The sequence below is a fragment of the Scyliorhinus torazame genome, chromosome X, assembly GCF_047496885.1.
Source record: "Scyliorhinus torazame isolate Kashiwa2021f chromosome X, sScyTor2.1, whole genome shotgun sequence".
NCBI classification, from domain to species: Eukaryota; Metazoa; Chordata; class Chondrichthyes; order Carcharhiniformes; family Scyliorhinidae; genus Scyliorhinus; species Scyliorhinus torazame.
The window spans coordinates 10,235,359-10,256,692 of record NC_092738.1 but is presented as its reverse complement, the minus strand read 5'-3'; positions in this window follow the sequence as shown (position 1 = coordinate 10,256,692).

Genomic DNA, 21,334 nt, shown 5'->3' with positions numbered 1-21,334 from the left:
TTAGTGATTCCAATGTGCAAACAGGCTCATAAGTCCAGCCTAGTAGGTGGGCGATGAATTTGGGTTGACCGCCTCAAGGGTGGGTCAGGATCCGCCGGCTGAGGAATGGGCCTGGCCACAGGCAGCAGAGGAATGGGCATGGTGGCAGGAAGCTCCACGAATTCGACATCAGGAACAACAGGAGGGCGTGGCACCGGTGTATGATCACGTAGCGAGCGCGGAAGCAGGCGAAGAGCCCGGCAACTGCGCCGGCGAATGGAGCCATCAGGCATGCGAACCAGGAACGAGTGGGGAGCCACGCGTCGGAGAACTTCAGCAGTTGCCGACCAGCCACCCTCTGGTAGGTGGATGCGGACATTGTCTCCAGGCGCCAAGGCAGGAAGATCAGTTGCCCGAGTGTCATGTGCCACCTTCTGCTGAGCACGCTGCTGTCGCATCCTTTGCAGTACTGGAGCATGGTCGGGTGTAGGAACAAGAATGGAAGGCACAGTGGTCCTGAGGGCGCGACCCATTAACAGCTGGGCTGGTGAGAGGCCAGTGGCTAGTGGGGCCGAGCAATAGGCCAGCAGGGCTAAGCAGAAATCCGATCCGGCATCAGCAGCCTTGCAGAGGAGCCGCTTGACGATATGAACGCCCTTTTCCGCCTTGCCATTGGACTGGGGATGCAGAGGGCTGGACATCACGTGTGTGAAGCCATACGAAGCAGCAAAAGAAGACCATTCTTGGCTCGCAAAACAGGGCCCACTGTCCGACACGCCAGTAAGCGGAATGCCATGGCGAGCGAAGGTTTCTTTGCATGCCCTGATGACAGCGGACGATGTCAGGTCAAGCAGGCGTATGACCTCCGGATAATTGGAAAAATAGTCAATTATGATGACGTAGTCTCTGCCGAGCGCATGAAAAAGGTCCACACCCACATTCGCCCAGGGGGACGTTACCAACTCATGGGGCCGAAGCGTCTCAGGGGGCTGCGCCGGCTGCAACTTTTGGCAGGTGGGGCAGTTGAGCACCATGTTGGCGATGTCGTCGCTGATGCCCGGCCAGTACACAGCTTCTCGGGCCCTCCGTCTGCACTTCTCGACCCCGAGGTGGCCTTCGTGCAGTTGGTCGAGGACCAGCTTGTGCATGCTGTGTGGAATCACAATCCGGTCCAGCATTAGAAGGACACCGTCAATGACGGCCAAGTCGTCCCGAACATTGTAGAATTGTGGGCGCTGTCCTTTGAGCCACCCGCCCGTCATGTGGTGCATCACACGTTGTAGAAGGGGGTCAGCCGCAGTCTCCCGGCGAATACGGGCCAGACTTGCATCATTAGCTGGCAGATTGGCCGATGGGAAGGCCACCTGCGCTTCAACCTGACAGACGAACCCCCCCGATTCGGGCGGTGTGCTCACTGCTCTGGACAGGGCATCCGCGATGATGAGGTCCTTTCCCGGGGTGTAGACCAGTTGGAAGTCGTACCTCCGGAGCTTGAGCAGAATGCGCTGGAGGCGAGGGGTCATCTCATTCAGGTCTTTATGTATGATGCTGACCAGGGGACGATGGTCGGTTTCCACGGTAAACTGGGGGAGACCATACACGTAGTCGTGGAACTTATCTATGCCGGTTAACAAACCCAGGCACTCCTTCTCGATCTGCGCATAGCGCTGTTCTGAGGGGGTCATGGCCCGCGAGGCATCGGCGACCGGGGCCCATGATGCAGTGTCATCCCGTTGCAGGAGTACTGCCCCAATGCCGGACTGGCTGGCATCAGTCGAGATCTTCATATCTCGAGAGGTGTCGAAGAACGCCAATACCGGGGCTGTGGTGAGCTTAATTTTGAGCTCCTCCCATTCCTTCTGGTGTGCGGGCAGCCACTGGAACTCGCGTAAAGAACCTACCTCTGACCTCTGTCCTATATCTATTACCCCTCAGTTTAAAGCTATGTCCCCTCGTGCCAGCCATTTCCATCCGCGGGAGAAGGCTCTCACTGTCCACCCTATCTAACCCCCTGATCATTTTGTATGCCTCTATTAAGTCTCCTCTTAACCTTCTTCTCTCCAACGAAAACAACCTCAAGTCCATCAGCCTTTCCTCATAAGATTTTCCCTCCACACCAGGCAACATCCTGGTAAATCTCCTCTGCACCCGCTCCAAAGCCTCCACGTCCTTCCTATAATGCGGTGACCAGAACTGTACGCAATACTCGAAATGCGGCCGAACCAGAGTTCTGTACAGCTGCAACATGACCTCCCGACTCCGGAACTCAATCCCTCTACCAATAAAGGCCAACACTCCATAGGCCTTCTTCACAACCCTATCAACCTGGGTGGCAACTTTCAGGGATCTATGTACATGGACACCTAGATCCCTCTGCTCATCCACACTTTCAAGAACTTTTCCATTAGCCAAATATTCTGCATTCCTGTTATTCCTTCCAAAGTGAATCACCTCACACTTCTCGACATTAAACTCCATTTGCCACCTCTCAGCCCAGCTCTGCAGCTTATCTATGTCCCTCTGTAACCTGCTACATCCTTCCACACTATCGACAACACCACCGACTTTAGTGTCGTCTGCAAATTTACTTTATAGCGATTTGGAGCGGCTGCGGCGGGCTGATGGTGTCCGTGGCGCAGGATGGCGGACTCCTGAGGATGCGTAGACAGGTCTCACAGGTATTGGGTTCCAACCCTGGTACTATGTCGTGTTGGGTGCTCTGCTACACAGACAAACCAACACGGTTGCGGAAGGTACAACTCAGTTTTATTACTAACACTATGAACATTTGTAAACTGGTTACTGTGGTTCGTTCATTACCCTCTAACCTGTGGATCTAGCCCTAACACTATCTTAGAGAGGCACTCAGCACATGGTGAATGTCTGAGTGGCTTGCTGTGAGCTGTGTGCTCTGAGCTGTCTCCTGCTGGAATGAATCGGAAGTGTCGTGTTCCCCGTTTTATAGTGTGTCTGCTCTTGCTTGTGATTGGCTGTGATGTTGCGTGTGTATTGATTGGTCCGTTGATCTGTCTATCAGTGTGCATGTGTGTTTGCACCATGATGTTTATCTGAATATCATGACATTCCCCCACGGCACATGGGTACCACCATCGTTCCAGGACCCATGCCCCCGGGCACCCCATCAACCGACACCAGCGACAACCAGCCACGACTCGCCTCGGTCACCATCGACCAGTCTCGCCCGCACAACCTGGCCACCGCATCGACCAACGTTAAGATCGATGGGCAGGTGACCTCTTGCCTACTGGACTCCGGGAGCACCGAAAGGTTCATCCACCCCGATACAGTAAGGCGCTGCTCCCTTGCGGTACACCCCGCCAATTAGAGAATCTCCCTGGCCTCCAGGTCCCACTCCGTCATGATCCGGGGGTACTGTACGGTCACACTCACGGTCCAGGGCGTAGAATTTAGCGGCTTCCGCCTCTACGCCCTCCCCAATCTCTGCGCTGCCGTGCTACTCGGCCTGGACTTCCGGTACGGATGCGCGCCACCTACCCGTACCTAGACAATGTCACCATCTGCGGCCACGATCAGCAGGACCACGATGCCAACCTTGCAAAATTCCGTCACACCGCCACTCTCCTCAACCTCACCTACAACAAGGAGAAGTGTGTGTTCAGCACGAACCGCTTAGCCATCCTCGGCTATGTGGTTCAGAACGGAGTGCTAGGGCCCGACCCCGATCGCATGCGCCCCCTCATGGAGCTCCCCTTCCCCCACTGCCCCAAGGCCCTCAAACGATGCCTGGGGTACTTTTCATACTACGCCCAGTGGGTCCCAAACTATGCGGACAAGGCCCGCCCACTCATCCAGTCCACCCTTTTCCCCCTGACGGCCGAGGCACAACAGGCCTTCGCCCGTATTAGAGCCGATATCGCCAAGGCCGCGATGCACGCATGAGACGAGACGCTGCCCTTTCAACTGGAGAGCAACGCATCAGATGTCGCCCTAGCCGCCACGCTCAATCAGGCAGGCCCGTGGCATTCTTTTCCTGCACCCTTCCAGCCTCCGAAATTCGCCACTCCTCCTCGGAAAAGAGGCCCAAGCTATCATTGAAGCTGTGCGGCATTGGAGACATTACCTGGCCGGCAGGAGATTCACTCTCCTCACTGACCAACGGTCGGTTGCCTTCATGTTCAACAGCACACAGCGGGGTAAGATCAAGAATGATAAGACCTTGAGGTGGAGGATTGAGCTCTCCACCTACAATTACGAGATTTTGTATCGCCCCGGCAAGCTCAATGAGCCCCCAGACGCCCTCTCCCGAGGTACATGTGCCAGCGCACAAGTAGACTGACTCCGGACCCTGCACGACAGCCTTTGTCACCCGGGAGTCACTCGGTTGTACCACTTCATAAAGGCCCGCAATCTGCCCTACTCCGTCGAGGAAGTACGGACAATCACCAGGACTGCCAGGTCTGTGCGGAGTGCAAACCGCACTTCTACTGGCCGGACCGCGCGCGCCTGGTGAGGGCCTCCCGCCCCATTGAACCCCTCAGCGTGGATTTCAAAGGCCCCCTCCCCTCCACCAACCGTAACACGTATTTTCTCAGTGAGGTTGATGAGTACTCCAGATTCCCCTTCGCCATCCCATGCCCCGACATGACGTCTGTCACCGTCATCAAAGCCCTCAACACAATCTTCGCTCTGTTCGGTTTCCCCGCCTACGTCCACAGTGACAGGGATCCTCATTCATAGACGATGAGCTGCGTCAGTTCCTGCTCAGCAGGGGTATCGCCTCCAGCAGAACGACGAGCTACAACCCCCGGGGAAACGGACAGGTGGAGCGGGAGAACAGGGCGGTCTGGAGGGCCGTCCAACTGGCCCTACGGTCCAAAAATCTCCCAGCCTCCCGCTGGCAGGGGGTCCTCCCTGATGCACTCCACTCCATTCGGTCACTGCTGTGCACCGCTACTAACAACACACCCCATGAACGTCTCTTTACCTTCCCCAGGAAGTCCACATCCGGGGTGTCGCTCCCGACTTGGCTCGCAGCTCCAGGACCAGTCCTGCTCCGTAGGCACGTCCGACTCCACAAGGCGGACCCATTGGTGGAAAGGGTGCAATTTCTCCATGCCAACCCCAGTATGCCTACGTGGTGTACCCCGGCGGCCGCCAGGATACCGTCTCCCTCAGTGACCTGGCACCAGCAGGTTCCACGCCCACACACCCCTCCGGCCCGGCTCCATCCCCCCCTCCCCCGGCGCTCCCAGCAGCAACCCCCCCAGGACCATCCGTCCTCCCCCTGCCTACACCCGAGGATGACGAGGATTTCGGCACGCTCCCGGAGTCACCGAGGACCAGACCAACATCGGAATCGCCACTACCACTGCGCCGCTCCAAGCGGCACATCAAGGCCCCGGACCGACTAAACCTATAACTGGTTCGGGACTGTCTACCCACTGGACTTCAAAAGAAATTTTTTTCTTGCAATACTGTACATTAAACTCAAACTTGCTGAATATAGTTCCCCACCACGCCAGCCGGACTCAATTTTAACAGGGGGTGAATGTGATAAACTACTGTTACACCTTTATTAGGTGATGTAAGGTAGGACCTGTACTACAGGTACAGCGGTAGTCCCTGCCTGCTGGCTCCACCCAGTAGGCGGAGTATAAATATGTGTGTCCTCCGTGCAGCAGCCATTTCGCCAGCTGCTGTGGGAGGCCACACATCTTAGAGCAATAAAGCCTCAGTTGTATTCAACTCTCGCCTTTGTCCAATTGATTGTGTATCACTGTTTTCATTAGAAAGACGGAGGTTGAGGGGTGGCCTGATCGAGGTCTGCAAGATTATTAGGGGCATGGATAGAGTGTATGGACAGGCACTCTTTCCGAGGGTGGAGGGGTCAGTCACCAGGGGGCATAGGTTAAAGGTCCGTGGGGCAAAGTTTAGAGGAGATGTGCGAGGCAGGTTTACACAGAGGGTGGTGAGTGCCTGGAATGCGTTGCCAGGGGAGGTTGTGGAAGCAGATACATTAACGGTGTTCAAAAGGCATCTTGACAAACACACGGATAGGATGGGTATAGAGGGGTACGGCACAAGGAAGTGCTGAGGGTTTTGGCAAAGATTGGTATCATAACCAGTACAGGCTTGGAGGGCCGAAGGGCCTGTTCCTGTGCTGTATTGTTCTTTGTTCTTTGGTTGGTGCAGACCCGATGGGCCGAATGGCCACTTCTATGAAGTGTGGTCACTGTTGCGATATTAGCAATGTGGCGGCCAATTTCTGCACAGCAAAATCCCCCCCACAGCATTGGCCAGTTCTACATGGAGAGACGTCTGGATCAGCACTGGCTCCTCTTCTTTGAGATAGTGGCCGTGGGGTCTTTTAAATCCTCCCGAGAGGCCAGGCTGGGTGTCTCGACCTAAAGAAGGCGTGCGGCAACCCCTCAGGTGCCAATGTAGACTTGGTGATCAAAGCTCGAGTAAACCTTTTGACTTTGAGGTGTGAGCAACTGCGTTGAATAGCCAGGAGTTAAACCACCATAGGGTTGAATTCCTTCAGAGGAATCTCCGGATTGCCCACCGGACATCCTGGGAAAATGGCAGACGATCAAGAGACCACTCCCCAGTGGAAATTGGACCCCCTGTACTTAGTATTTTTTGTGTGTGTCCTATTGACCACAAGACATGTTCAGACAAAGGAGGCCCTTCAGCTGATTAATTCAGCCCATCACAACGCCTGGAGGGGGGGGGGGGGAGACAGGAGCAAATACACCAACCACCTTAAACCCACACTGAACATAGTGGGAGCCTGGAACTCACTGCCGGAGGAGGTGGTGGAAGCAGGGACGATAGTGGCATTTAAGGGGCATCTTGACAAATACATGAATAGGATGGGAATAGAGGGATACGGACCCAGGAAGTGTAGAAGATTGTAGTTTAGTCGGGCAGCATGGTCGGCATGGGCTTGGAGGGCCGAAGGGCCTGTTCCTGTGCTGTACTTTTCTTTGTTCTTTGTATAACATACTGAGACAAGCTGCCGTCAGTTTACCTCTACTCAATGGATTAAGTTGGAACGTTGAGAGAAATGTGCTTTGATGACTCCACGTACGATGATATCTTGATTGTCTGCCAACCTTTGAGCCCCAGAGTGTAAAAGAATGGGAGGAGCCGCCAGCTGATGTGTTAATACTTAAGCATTTGCGAAATGGGATTGAGCATAAAAGTCCTGATTGATCAGGAACCTGTGTTAGGAAATGTTCCCTAGCACTTAAGTTAGAACTGGGGGTTTAATTGTTTCATAGATTGCACTTATTGTTTAATAGACTGCACCAATATATAAAGGGGATACAGGTGGCACTGTTTTGATGCTGGCCAAGTGATTACTGAACACAATAAACTTGAAGTCAAGAAGTGTCACGTGAGAGTACCTTTAAGAAATGGCTGTTTAAGCAATGTACCTTTAAGAAAACAGTGATGTCAGAGAGTGGGTGGAGCTGAGCTCAGTTCAGCCACTTTGAAGTTTCAGTTTTGAGGAAAAGAGCTGGGTGTGTGTCTGTGTTTTGCAGTGAGCTGGATCAGCTGTGATCTCTGCCATGAAAGACTATCTCTGGATCATTTGGGTGATTTAAACTTATAATAGTGAAGCCTTTAACCTGATGTGTTTCTGTTTAAAGGTGTTAAGTCTCATGGATGTTGAAAGGAATAACTGAAGGATTATTTAGTGTTGTAATATTTTCGGGGTTATCTTTGAAGTAAGGGGTGTTAAGAGAGCCAATGTTTATTTAAGAGGTTAAGTTGAGTTCATAGAATAAACATTGATTTGTGTTTAAAAACCCACGTGTCTATAATTGTAATCCCACTCCTAGGGAACAAGCCGTGTGCTCGGAAAAGCACCAATAGCATGGTTGAACGCCATGATATATTTTGGGGTTCTGAAAACACCTCGCCCATAACAGAAGTCATGAATTGCTTCCCAGTTCTTGCACTCGAGTTGCCGTCAGAGTTTTGCAATCTGATCTGCTTTACTGCTGCAACCGTTTGGTATCATATGTAGTATTCCTTTTAAGATAAAGACCCGAGGAATCCAAAGTGTGCTTTCAGCCATTTTGATGTGTTTACGAAAAGCAAAAGCTGAAGGCAGCTCGGAATGTTCTCCCTCCCGGAGCTTCTGTGGAGACTGGCTGCTGGCTTTGTTCTGAAATTAGTCAATTAAGTTAATTGTTTGGCGAATGGAGGGGAACATCAAAAGAAGCACTGGGGCTGACTCCTGCTGCTGTTCGAAAGGGTTGAACAGGAAGTGGAAGGCTAATGATCTTTTGATTCCGAACAAGAGGTAAGAGTTTACAAAGCAATGGTCGCCCACCTTGGATTATTATACGGAACGCGAGGCTAAAACGCAAGGAGGTTGTGGTAAACCACTGTTGCACCTGTATTAGGTGATGCAAGGTAGGACCTGCACTACAGGTTCGCCGGTCGTCCCTGCCTGCTGGCTCCGCCCAGTAGGCGGAGTATAAATATGCGTGTCCTCCATCCAGCAGCCATTTCGCCAGCTGCTGTGGGAGGCCACACATCTTAGAGCAATAAAGCCTCAGTTGTATCCAACTCTAGTCTTTGTTCAATGATCGTGCCTCAATTTATTGCTCTAAGATTTTCTAAAAGATGGACCTCCGAATCAAACCAGATCGCCTGCAGCTGGATCCGCAATCAAGCGACGCCAAAAAGGACTTTAATCCCTGGCTAGCTTGCTTCGAGGCGTCCATCAACTCAGCGACCACCCCTGTTCCGGAGGCTCAGAAGATACAGATCCTGTGCTCAAGGTTGAGCTCCAACGTGTTTCCGCTGATCCAGGACGCCCCGAACTACGCCAACGCCATGACGCTTCTCAAAGAAAACTACGCACACAAAACAAACACACTCTTCGCCATCCTCACCTCCCGGGCACACACACGGCCAGTGGGCGCCGCCATCCTCACCTCCCGGGCACACACACGGCCAGTGGGCGCCGCCATCCTCACCTCCCGGGCACACATACGGCGAGTGGGCGCCGCCATCGTCACCTCCCGGGCACACACACGGCCAGTGGGCGCCGCCATCCTCACCTCCCGGGCACACACACGGCCAGTGGGCGCCGCCATCGTCACCTCCTGGGCACACACACGGCCAGTGGGCGCCGCCATCCTCACCTCCCGGGCACACATACGGCCAGTGGGCGCCGCCATCGTCACCTCCCGGGCACACACACGGCCAGTGGGCGCCGCCATCCTCACCTCCCGGGCACACATACGGCCAGTGGGCACCGCCATCCTCGCCTCCCGGCTACACACACGGCCAGTGGGCACCGCCATCGTCACCTCCTGGGCACACACACGGCCAGTGGGCGCCGCCATCGTCACCTCCTGGGCACACACACGGCCAGTGGGCGCCGCCATCCTCACCTCCCGGGCACACATACGGCCAGTGGGCGCCGCCATCGTCACCTCCCGGGCACACACACGGCCAGTGGGCGCCGCCATCCTCACCTCCCGGGCACACATACGGCCAGTGGGCACCGCCATCCTCGCCTCCCGGCTACACACACGGCCAGTGGGCACCGCCATCGTCACCTCCTGGGCACACACACGGACAGTGGGCGCCGCCATCCTCACCTCCCGGGCACACATACGGCCAGTGGGCGCCGCCATCGTCACCTCCCGGGCACACACACGGCCAGTGGGCGCCGCCATCCTCACCTCCCGGGCACACATACGGCCAGTGGGCACCGCCATCCTCACCTCCCGGGCACACACACGGCCAGTGGGCGCCGCCATCGTCACCTCCCGGGCACACATACGGCCAGTGGGCGCCGCCATCGTCACCTCCCGGGCACACACACGGCCAGTGGGCGCCGCCATCCTCACCTCCCGGGCACACACACGGCCAGTGGGCGCCGCCATCCTCACCTCCCGGGCACACATACGGCCAGTGGGCGCCGCCATCGTCACCTCCCGGGCACACACACGGCCAGTGGGCGCCGCCATCCTCACCTCCCGGGCACACACACGGCCAGTGGGCGCCGCCATCGTCACCTCCTGGGCACACACACGGCCAGTGGGCGCCGCCATCCTCACCTCCCGGGCACACATACGGCCAGTGGGCGCCGCCATCGTCACCTCCCGGGCACACACACGGCCAGTGGGCGCCGCCATCCTCACCTCCCGGGCACACATACGGCCAGTGGGCACCGCCATCCTCGCCTCCCGGCTACACACACGGCCAGTGGGCACCGCCATCGTCACCAACTGGGCACACACACGGCCAGTGGGCGCCGCCATCGTCACCTCCTGGGCACACACACGGCCAGTGGGCGCCGCCATCCTCACCTCCCGGGCACACACACGGCCAGTGGGCGCCGCCATCCTCACCTCCCGGGCACACATACGGCCAGTGGGCGCCGCCATCGTCACCTCCCGGGCACACACACGGCCAGTGGGCGCCGCCATCCTCACCTCCCGGGCACACATACGGCCAGTGGGCACCGCCATCCTCGCCTCCCGGCTACACACACGGCCAGTGGGCACCGCCATTGTCACCTCCTGGGCACACACACGGCCAGTGGGCGCCGCCATCCTCACCTCCCGGGCACACATACGGCCAGTGGGCGCCGCCATCGTCACCTCCCGGGCACACACACGGCCAGTGGGCGCCGCCATCCTCACCTCCCGGGCACACATACGGCCAGTGGGCACCGCCATCCTCACCTCCCGGGCACACACACGGCCAGTGGGCGCCGCCATCGTCACCTCCCGGGCACACATACGGCCAGTGGGCGCCGCCATCGTCACCTCCCGGGCACACACACGGCCAGTGGGCGCCGCCATCCTCACCTCCCGGGCACACATACGGCCAGTGGGCGCCGCCATCGTCACCTCCCGGGCACACACACGGCCAGTGGGCGCCGCCATCCTCACCTCCCGGCTACACACACGGCCAGTGGGCGCCGCCATCGTCACCTCCCGGGCACACACACGGCCAGTGGGCGCCGCCATCCTCACCTCCCGGGGCACACACACGGCCAGTGGGCGCCGCCATCCGCACCTCCCGGGCACACACACGGCCAGTGGGCGCCGCTATCCTCACCTCCCAGGCACACACACGGCCAGTGGGCGCCGCCATCGTCACCTCCCGGGCACACACACGGCCAGTGGGCGCCGCCATCGTCACCTCCCGGGGCACACACACGGCCAGTGGGCGCCGCCATCCTCACCTCCCGGGCACACATACGGCCAGTGGGCGCCGCCATCCTCACCTCCCGGGCACACACACGGCCAGTGGGCGCCGCCATCCTCACCTCCCGGGCACACACACGGCCAGTGGGCGCCGCCATCCTAACCTCCTGGACACACACACGGCCAGTGGGCGCCGCCATCGTCACCTCCTGGGCACACACACGGCCAGTGGGCGCCGCCATCCTCACCTCCCGGGGCACACACACGGCCAGTGGGCGCCGCCATCCTCACCTCCCGGGGCCACGCGCGGCCAGTGGGCGCCGCCATCCTCACCTCCCGGGCACACACACGGCCAGTGGGCGCCGCCATCCACACCTCCCGGGCACACATACGGCCAGTGGGCGCCGCCATCCTCACCTCCCGGGCACACACACGGCCAGTGGGCGCTGCCATCCTCACCTCCCGGGCACACACACGGCCAGTGGGCGCCGCCATCCTCACCTCCCGGGCACACACACGGCCAGTGGGCGCCGCCATCCTCACCTCCCGGGCACACATACGGCCAGTGGGCGCTGCCATCCTCACCTCCCGGGCACACATACGGCCAATGGGCGCCGCCATCGTCACCTCCCGGGCACACACACGGCCAGTGGGCGCCGCAATCCTCACCTCCCGGGGCACACACACGGCCAGTGGGCGCCGACATCCTCACCTCCCGGGGCCACGCGCGGCCAGTGGGCGCTGCCATCCTCACCTCCCGGGCACACACACGGCCAGTGGGCGCCGCCATCCTCACCTCCCGGGCACACACACGGCCAGTGGGCGCTGCCATCCTCACCTCCCGGGCACACACACGGCCAGTGGGCGCCGGCATCGTCACCTCCCGGGCACACACACGGCCAGTGGGCGCTGCCATCCTCACCTCCCGGGCACACATACGGCCAGTGGGCGCTGCCATCCTCACCTCCCGGGCACACATACGGCCAGTGGGCGCTGCCATCCTCACCTCCCGGGCACACATACGACCAGTGGGCGCCGCCATTCTCACCTCCCGGGGCCACGCGCGGCCAGTGGGCGCCGCCATCGTCACCTCCCGGGCACACACACGGCCAGTGGGCGCCGCCATCCTCACCTCCCGGGCACACACACGGCCAGTGGGCACCGCCATCCCCACCTCCCGGGCACACACACGGCCAGTGGGCGCTGCCATCCTCACCTCCCGGGCACACACACGGCCAGTGGGCGCCGCCATCGTCACCTCCCGGGCACACACACGGCCAGTGGGCGCCGCCATCCTCACCTCCCGGGCACACACACGGCCAGTGGGCGCCGCCATCCTCACCTCCCGGGCACACACACGGCCAGTGGGCACCGCCATCCTCACCTCCCGGGCACACACACGGCCAGTGGGCGCTGCCATCCTCACCTCCCGGGCACACACACGGCCAGTGGGCGCCACCATCGTCACCTCCCGGGGCACACACACGGCCAGTGGGCGCCACCATCCTCACCTCCCGGGCACACACACGGCCAGTGGGCGCCACCATCCTCACCTCCCGGGCACACACACGGCCAGTGGGCGCCGCCATCCTCACCTCCCGGGCACACACACGGCCAGTGGGCGCCGCCATCCTCACCTCCCGGGCACACATACGGCCAGTGGGCACCGCCATCCTGACCACGCGGGCACACACACGGCCAGTGGGCGCTGCCATCCTCACCTCCCGGGCACACACACGGCCAGTGGGCGCTGCCATCCTCACCTCCCGGGCACACATACGGCCAGTGGGCGCCGCCATCGTCACATCCCGGGCACACACACGGCCAGTGGGCGCCGCCATCCTCACCTCCCGGGCACACACACGGCCAGTGGGCGCCGCCATCCTCACCTCCCGGGCACACACACGGCCAGTGGGCGCCGCCATCCTCACCTGCCGGGCACACACACGGTCAGTGGGCGCCGCCATCCTCACCTCCCGGGCACACACACGGCCAGTGGGCGCCGCCATCCTCACCTCCCGGGCACACACACGGCCAGTGGGCGCCGCCATCCTCACCTCCCGGGCACACATACGGCCAGTGGGCACCGCCATCCTGACCTCGCGGGCACACACACGGCCAGTGCGCGCCGCCATCCTCACCTCCCGGGCACACACACGGCCAGTGGGCGCCGCCATCCTCACCTCCCGGGCACACACACGGCCAGTGGGCGCCGCCATCCTCACCTCCCGGGCACACATACGGCCAGTGGGCACCGCCATCCTGACCTCACGGGCACACACACGGCCAGTGGGCGCTGCCATCCTCACCTCCCGGGCACACACACGGCCAGTGGGCGCTGCCATCCTCACCTCCCGGGCACACATACGGCCAGTGGGCGCCGCCATCGTCACCTCCCGGGCACACACACGGCCAGTGGGCGCCGCCATCCTCACCTCCCGGGCACACACACGGCCAGTGGGCGCCGCCATCGTCACCTCCCGGGGCACACACACGGCCAGTGGGCGGCGCCATCCTCACCTCCCGGGCACACACACGGCCAGTGGGCGCCGCCATCCTCACCTCCCGGGCACACACACGGCCAGTGGGCGCCGCCATCCTCACCTCCCGGGGCACACACACGGCCAGTGGGTGCCGCCATCCTCACCTCCCGGGCACACACACGGCCAGTGGGCGCCGCCATCCTCACTTCCCGGGCACACAGACGGCCAGTGGGCGCCGCCATCCTCACCTCCCGGGCACACACACGGCCAGTGGGCGCCGCCATCGTCACCTCCCGGGCACACAGACGGCCAGTGGGCGGCGCCATCCTCACCTCCCGGGGCCACGCGCGGCCAGTGGGCGCCGCCATCCTCACCTCCCGGGCACACACACGGCCAGTGGGCGCTGCCATCCTCACCTCCCGGGCACACACACGGCCAGTGGGCGCCGCCATCGTCACCTCCCGGGCACACACACGGCCAGTGGGCGCTGCCATCCTCACCTCCCGGGCACACATACGGCCAGTGGGCGCTGCCATCCTCACCTCCCGGGCACACATACGGCCAGTGGGCGCCGCCATCCTCGCCTCCCGGGGCCACGTGCGGCCAGTGGGCGCCGCCATCCTCACCTCCCGGGCACACACATGGCCAGTGGGCGCCGCCATCCTCACCTCCCGGGCACACATACGGCCAGTGGGCGCCGCCATCCTCACCTCCCGGGCACACACACGGCCAGTGGGCGCCGCCATTCTCACCTCCCGGGGCCACGCGCGGCCAGTGGGCGCCGCCATCGTCACCTCCCGGGCACACACACGGCCAGTGGGCGCCGCCATCCTCACCTCCCGGGCACACACACGGCCAGTGGGCACCGCCATCCTCACCTCCCGGGCACACACACGGCCAGTGGGCGCTGCCATCCTCACCTCCCGGGCACACACACGGCCAGTGGGCGCCGCCATCGTCACCTCCCGGGCACACACACGGCCAGTGGGCGCCGCCATCGTCACCTCCCGGGCACACACACGGCCAGTGGGCGCCGCCATCCTCACCTCCCGGGGCACACACACGGCCAGTGGGCGCCACCATCCTCACCTCCCGGGCACACACACGGCCAGTGGGCGCCACCATCCTCACCTCCCGGGCACACACACGGCCAGTGGGCGCCGCCATCCTCACCTCCCGGGCACACATACGGCCAGTGGGCACCGCCATCCTGACCTCGCGGGCACACACACGGCCAGTGGGCGCTGCCATCCTCACCTCCCGGGCACACACACGGCCAGTGGGCGCTGCCATCCTCACCTCCCGGGCACACATACGGCCAGTGGGCGCCGCCATCCTCACCTCCCGGGCACACATACGGCCAGTGGGCACCGCCATCCTGACCTCGCGGGCACACACACGGCCAGTGGGCGCTGCCATCCTCACCTCCCGGGCACACACACGGCCAGTGGGCGCTGCCATCCTCACCTCCCGGGCACACACACGGCCAGTGGGCGCCGCCATCCTCACCTCCCGGGCACACATACGGCCAGTGGGCGCCGCCATCGTCAACTCCCGGGCACACACACGGCCAGTGGGCGCCGCCATCGTCACCTCCCGGGCACACACACGGCCAGTGGGCGCCGCCATCGTCACATCCCGGGCACACACACGGCCAGTGGGCGCCGCCATCCTCACCTCCCGGGCACACACACGGCCAGTGGGCGCCGCCATCCTCACCTCCCGGGCACACACACGGCCAGTGGGCGCCGCCATCCTCAATTCCCGGGCACACACACGGCCAGTGGGCGCCGCCATCCTCACCTCCCGGGCACACACACGGCCAGTGGGCGCCGCCATCCTCACCTCCCGGGCACACACACGGCCAGTGGGCGCCGCCATCCTCACCTCCCGGGTACACATACGGCCAGTGGGCACCGCCATCCTGACCTCGCGGGCACACACACGGCCAGTGCGCGCCGCCATCCTCACCTCCCGGGCACACACACGGCCAGTGGGCGCCGCCATCCTCACCTCCCGGGCACACACACGGCCAGTGGGCGCCGCCATCCTCACCTCCCGGGCACACATACGGCCAGTGGGCACCGCCATCCTGACCTCACGGGCACACACACGGCCAGTGGGCGCTGCCATCCTCACCTCCCGGGCACACACACGGCCAGTGGGCGCTGCCATCCTCACCTCCCGGGCACACATACGGCCAGTGGGCGCCGCCATCGTCACCTCCCGGGCACACACACGGCCAGTGGGCGCCGCCATCCTCACCTCCCGGGCACACACACGGCCAGTGGGCGCCGCCATCGTCACCTCCCGGGGCACACACACGGCCAGTGGGCGGCGCCATCCTCACCTCCCGGGCACACACACGGCCAGTGGGCGCCGCCATCCTCACCTCCCGGGCACACACACGGCCAGTGGGCGCCGCCATCCTCACCTCCCGGGGCACACACACGGCCAGTGGGCGCCGCCATCCTCACCTCCCGGGCACACACACGGCCAGTGGGCGCCGCCATCCTCACCTCCCGGGCACACAGACGGCCAGTGGGCGCCGCCATCCTCACCTCCCGGGCACACACACGGCCAGTGGGCGCCGCCATCCTCACCTCCCGGGCACACACACGGCCAGTGGGCGCCGCCATCGTCACCTCCCGGGCACACAGACGGCCAGTGGGCGGCGCCATCCTCACCTCCTGGGGCACACACACGGCCAGTGGGCGCCGCCATCCTCACCTCCCGGGCACACACACGGCCAGTGGGCGGCGCCATCCTCACCTCCCGGGCACACACACGGCCAGTGGGCGGCGCCATCCTCACCTCCCGGGGCACACACACGGCCAGTGGGCGCCGCCATCCTCACCTCCCGGGGCACACACACGGCCAGTGGGCGCCGCCATCGTCACCTTCCGGGCACACACACGGCCAGTGGGCGCCGCCATCCTCACCTCCCGGGCACACACACGGCCAGTGGGCGCCGCCATCCTCACCTCCCGGGCACACACACGGCCAGTGGGCGCCGCCATCCTCACCTCCCGGGCACACACACGGCCAGTGGGCGCCGCCATCCTCACCTCCCGGGCACACACACGGCCAGTGGGCGCCGCCATCGTCACCTCCCGATCACACACACGGCCAGTGGGCGCCGCCATCCTCACCTCCCGGGGCACACACACGGCCAGTGGGCGCCGCCATCCTCACCTCCCGGGGCCACGCGAGGCCAGTGGGCGCCGCCATCGTCACCTCCCGATCACACACACGGCCAGTGGGCGCCGCCATCCTCACCTCCCGGGGCACACACACGGCCAGTGGGCGCCGCCATCGTCACCTCCCGGGCACACACACGGCCAGTGGGCGCCGCCATCCTCACCTCCCGGGCACACACACGGCCAGTGGGCGCCGCCATCCTCACCTCCCGGCCACACATACGGCCAGTGGGCGCCGCCATCCTCACCTCCCGGGCAGACACACGGCCAGTGGGCGCCGCCATCGTCACCTCCCGGGCACAAACACGGCCAGTGGGCGCCGCCATTCTCACCTCCCGGGCACACACACGGCCAGTGGGCGCTGCCATCCTCACCTCCCGGGCACACATACGGCCAGTGGGCACCGCCATCGTCACATCCCGGGCACACACACGGCCAGTGGGCGCCGCCTTCCTAACCTCCCGGGCACACACACGGCCAGTGGGCGCCGCCATCCTCGCCTCCCGGGGCCACGTGCGGTCAGTGGGCGCTGCCATCCTCACCTCCCGGGGCACACACACGGCCAGTGGGCGCCGCCATCCTCACCTCCCGAGGCCACGCGCGGCCAGTGGGCGCCGCCATCGTCACCTCCCGGGCACACACACGGCCAGTGGGCGCTGCCATCCTCACCTCCCGGGCACACATACGGCCAGTGGGCGCTGCCATCCTCACCTCCCGGGCACACATACGGCCAGTGGGCGCCGCCATCCTCGCCTCCCGGGGCCACGTGCGGCCAGTGGGCGCCGCCATCCTCACCTCCCGGGCACACACACGGCCAGTGGGCGCCGCCATCCTCACCTCCCGGGCACACACACGGCCAGTGGGCGCCGCCATCCTCACCTCCCGGGCACACACACGGCCAGTGGGCGCCGCCATCGTCAACTCCCGGGCACACACACGGCCAGTGGGCGCCGCCATCCTCACCTCCCGGGCACACACACGGCCAGTGGGCGCCACCATCCTCACCTCCCGGGGCCACGCGCGGCCAGTGGGCGCCGCCATCGTCACCTCCCGGGCACACACACGGCCAGTGGGCGCTGCCATCCTCACCTCCCGGGCACACATACGGCCAGTGGGCGCTGCCATCCTCACCTCCCGGGCACACATACGGTCAGTGGGCGCCGCCATCCTCGCCTCCCGGGGCCACGTGCGGCCAGTGGGCGCCGCCATCCTCACCTCCCGGGCACACACACGGCCAGTGGGCGCCGCCATCCTCACCTCCCGGGGCCACGCGCGGCCAGTGGGCGCCGCCATCGTCACCTCCCGGGCACACACACGGCCAGTGGGCGCCGCCATCCTCACCTCCCGGGCACACCCACGGCCAGTGGGCGCCACCATCCTCACCTCCCGGGGCCACGCGAGGCCAGTGGGCGACGCCATCGTCACCTCCCGGGCACACACACGGCCAGTGGGCGCCACCATCGTCACCTCCCGGGCACACACACGGCCAGTGGGCGCCGCCATCCTCACCTCCCGGGCAGACACATGGCCAGTGGGCGCCGCCATTCTCACCTCCCGGGCACACACACGGCCAGCGGGCACCGCCATCCTCACCTCCCGGGCACACACACGGCCAGTGGGCGCTGCCATCCTCACCTCCCGGGCACACACACGGCCAGTGGGCGCCGCCATCGTCACCTCCCGGGCACACACACGGCCAGTGGGCGCCGCCATCCTCACCTCCCGGGCACACACACGGCCAGTGGGCGCCACCATCGTCACCTCCCGGGCACACACACGGCCAGTGGGCGCCGCCATCCTCACCTCCCGGGGCACACACACGGCCAGTGGGCGCCACCATCCTCACCTCCCGGGCACACACACGGCCAGTGGGCGCCGCCATCCTCACCTCCCGGGCACACACACGGCCAGTGGGCGCCGCCATCCTCACCTCCCGGGCACACACACGGCCAGTGGGCGCCGCCATCCTCACCTCCCGGGCACACACACGGCCAGTGGGCGCCGCCATCCTCACCTCGCGGGCACACACACGGCCAGTGGGCGCTGCCATCCTCACCTCCCGGGCACACACACGGCCAGTGGGCGCCGCCATTGTCACCTCCCGGGCACACATACGGCCAGTGGGCGCCGCCATCCTCACCTCCCGGGCACACACACGGCCAGTGGGCGCCGCCATCCTCACCTCCCGGGCACACACACGGCCAGTGGGCGCCGCCATCGTCACCTCCCGGGCACACACACGGCCAGTGGGCGCCGCCATCCTCACCTCCCGGGCACACACACGGCCAGTGGGCGCCGCCATCGTCACCTCCCGGGGCACACACACGGCCAGTGGGCGGCGCCATCCTCACCTCCCGGGCACACATGCGGCCAGTGGGCGCCGCCATCCTCACCTCCCGGGCACACACACGGCCAGTGGGCGCCGCCATCCTCACCTCCCGGGGCACACACACGGCAAGTGGGCGCTGCCATCCTCACCTCCCGGGCACACACACGGCCAGTGGGCGCCGCCATCCTCACCTCCCGGGCACACATACGGCCAGTGGGCGCCGCCATCCTCACCTCCCGGGCACACACACGGCCAGTGGGCGCCGCCATCCTCACCTCCCGGGCACACATACGGCCAGTGGGCGCCGCCATCCTCACCTCCCGGGCACACATACGGCCAGTGGGCGCCGCCATCCTCACCTCCCGGGCACACACACGGCCAGTGGGCGCCGCCATCCTCACCTCCCGGGCACACATACGGCCAGTGGGCGCCGCCATCCTCACCTCCCGGGCACACACACGGCCAGTGGGCGCCGCCATCCTCACCTCCCGGGCACACACACGGCCAGTGGGCGCCGCCATCCTCACCTCCCGGGCACACATACGGCCAGTGGGCGCCGCCATCCTCACCTCCCGGGCACACATACGGCCAGTGGGCGCCGCCATCCTCACCTCCCGGGCACACACACGGCCAGTGGGCGCCGCCATCCTCACCTCCCGGGCACACACACGGCCAGTGGGCGCCGCCATCGTCACCTCCCGGGCACACACACGGCCAGTGGGCACCGCCATCCTCACCTCCCGGGCACACACACGGCCAGTGGGCGCCGCCATCCTCACCTCCCGGGCACACACACGGCCAGTGGGCGCCGCCATCGTCACCTCCCGGGCACACACACGGCCAGTGGGCGCCGCCATCGTCACCTCCCGGGCACACACACGGCCAGTGGGCGCCGCCATCCTCACCTCCCGGGCACACATACGGCCAGTGGGCGCCGCCATCCTCACCTCCCGGGCACACATACGGCCAGTGGGCGCCGCCATCCTCGCCTCCCGGCTACACACACGGCCAGTGGGCGCCGCCATCGTCACCTCCCGGGCACACTCACGGCCAGTGGGCGCCGCCATCCTCACCTCCCGGGGCACACACACGGCCAGTGGGCGCCGCCATCCTCACCTCCCGGGGCACACACACGGCCAGTGGGCACCGCCATCCTCACCTCCCGGGGCACACACATGGCCAGTGGGGGCCGCCATCCTCACGTCCCGGGCACACACACGGCCAGTGGGCGCCGCCATCGTCACCTCCCGGGCACACACACGGCCAGTGGGCGCCGGCATCCTCACCTCCCGGGCACACACACGGCCAGTGGGCGCCGCCATCCTCACCTCCCGGGCACACACACGGCCAGTGGGCGCTGCCATCCTCACCTCCCGGGCACACACACGGCCAGTGGGCGCCGCCATCCTCGCCTCCCGGGCACACATACGGCCAGTGGGCGCCGCCATCCTCACCTCCCGGGCACACACACGGACAGTGGGCGCCGCCATCCTCGCCTCCCGGGCACACATACGGCCAGTGGGCGCCGCCATCCTCACCTCCCGGGGCACACACACGGCCAGTGGGCGCTGCCATCCTCACCTCCCGGGCACACACACGGCCAGTGGGCACCACCATCCTCACCTCCCGGGCACACACACGGCCAGTGGGCGCCGCCATCCTCACCTCCCGGGCACACACACGGCCAGTGGGCGCCGCCATCCTCACCTCCCGGGCACACATATGGCCAGTGGGCGCCGCCATCCTCACCTCCCGGGCACACATACGGCCAGTGGGCGCCGCCATCGTCACCTCCCGGGCACACACACGGCCAGTGGGCGCCGCCATCCTCACCTCCCGGGCACACATACGGCCAGTGGGCACCGCCATCGTCACCTCCCGGGCACACATACGGCCAGTGGGCACCGCCATCGTCACCTCCCGGGCACACACACGGCCAGTGGGCGCCGCCATCCTCACCTCCCGGGCACACACACGGCCAGTGGGCGCCGCCATCCTCGCCTCCCGGGGCCACGTGCGGCCAGGGGGCGCCGCCATCCTCACCTCCCGGGGCACACACACGGCCAGTGGGCGCCGCCATCCTCACCTCCCGGGGCCACGCGCGGCCAGTGGGCGCCGCCATCGTCACCTCCCGGGCACACACACGGCCAGTGGGCGCTGCCATCCTCACCT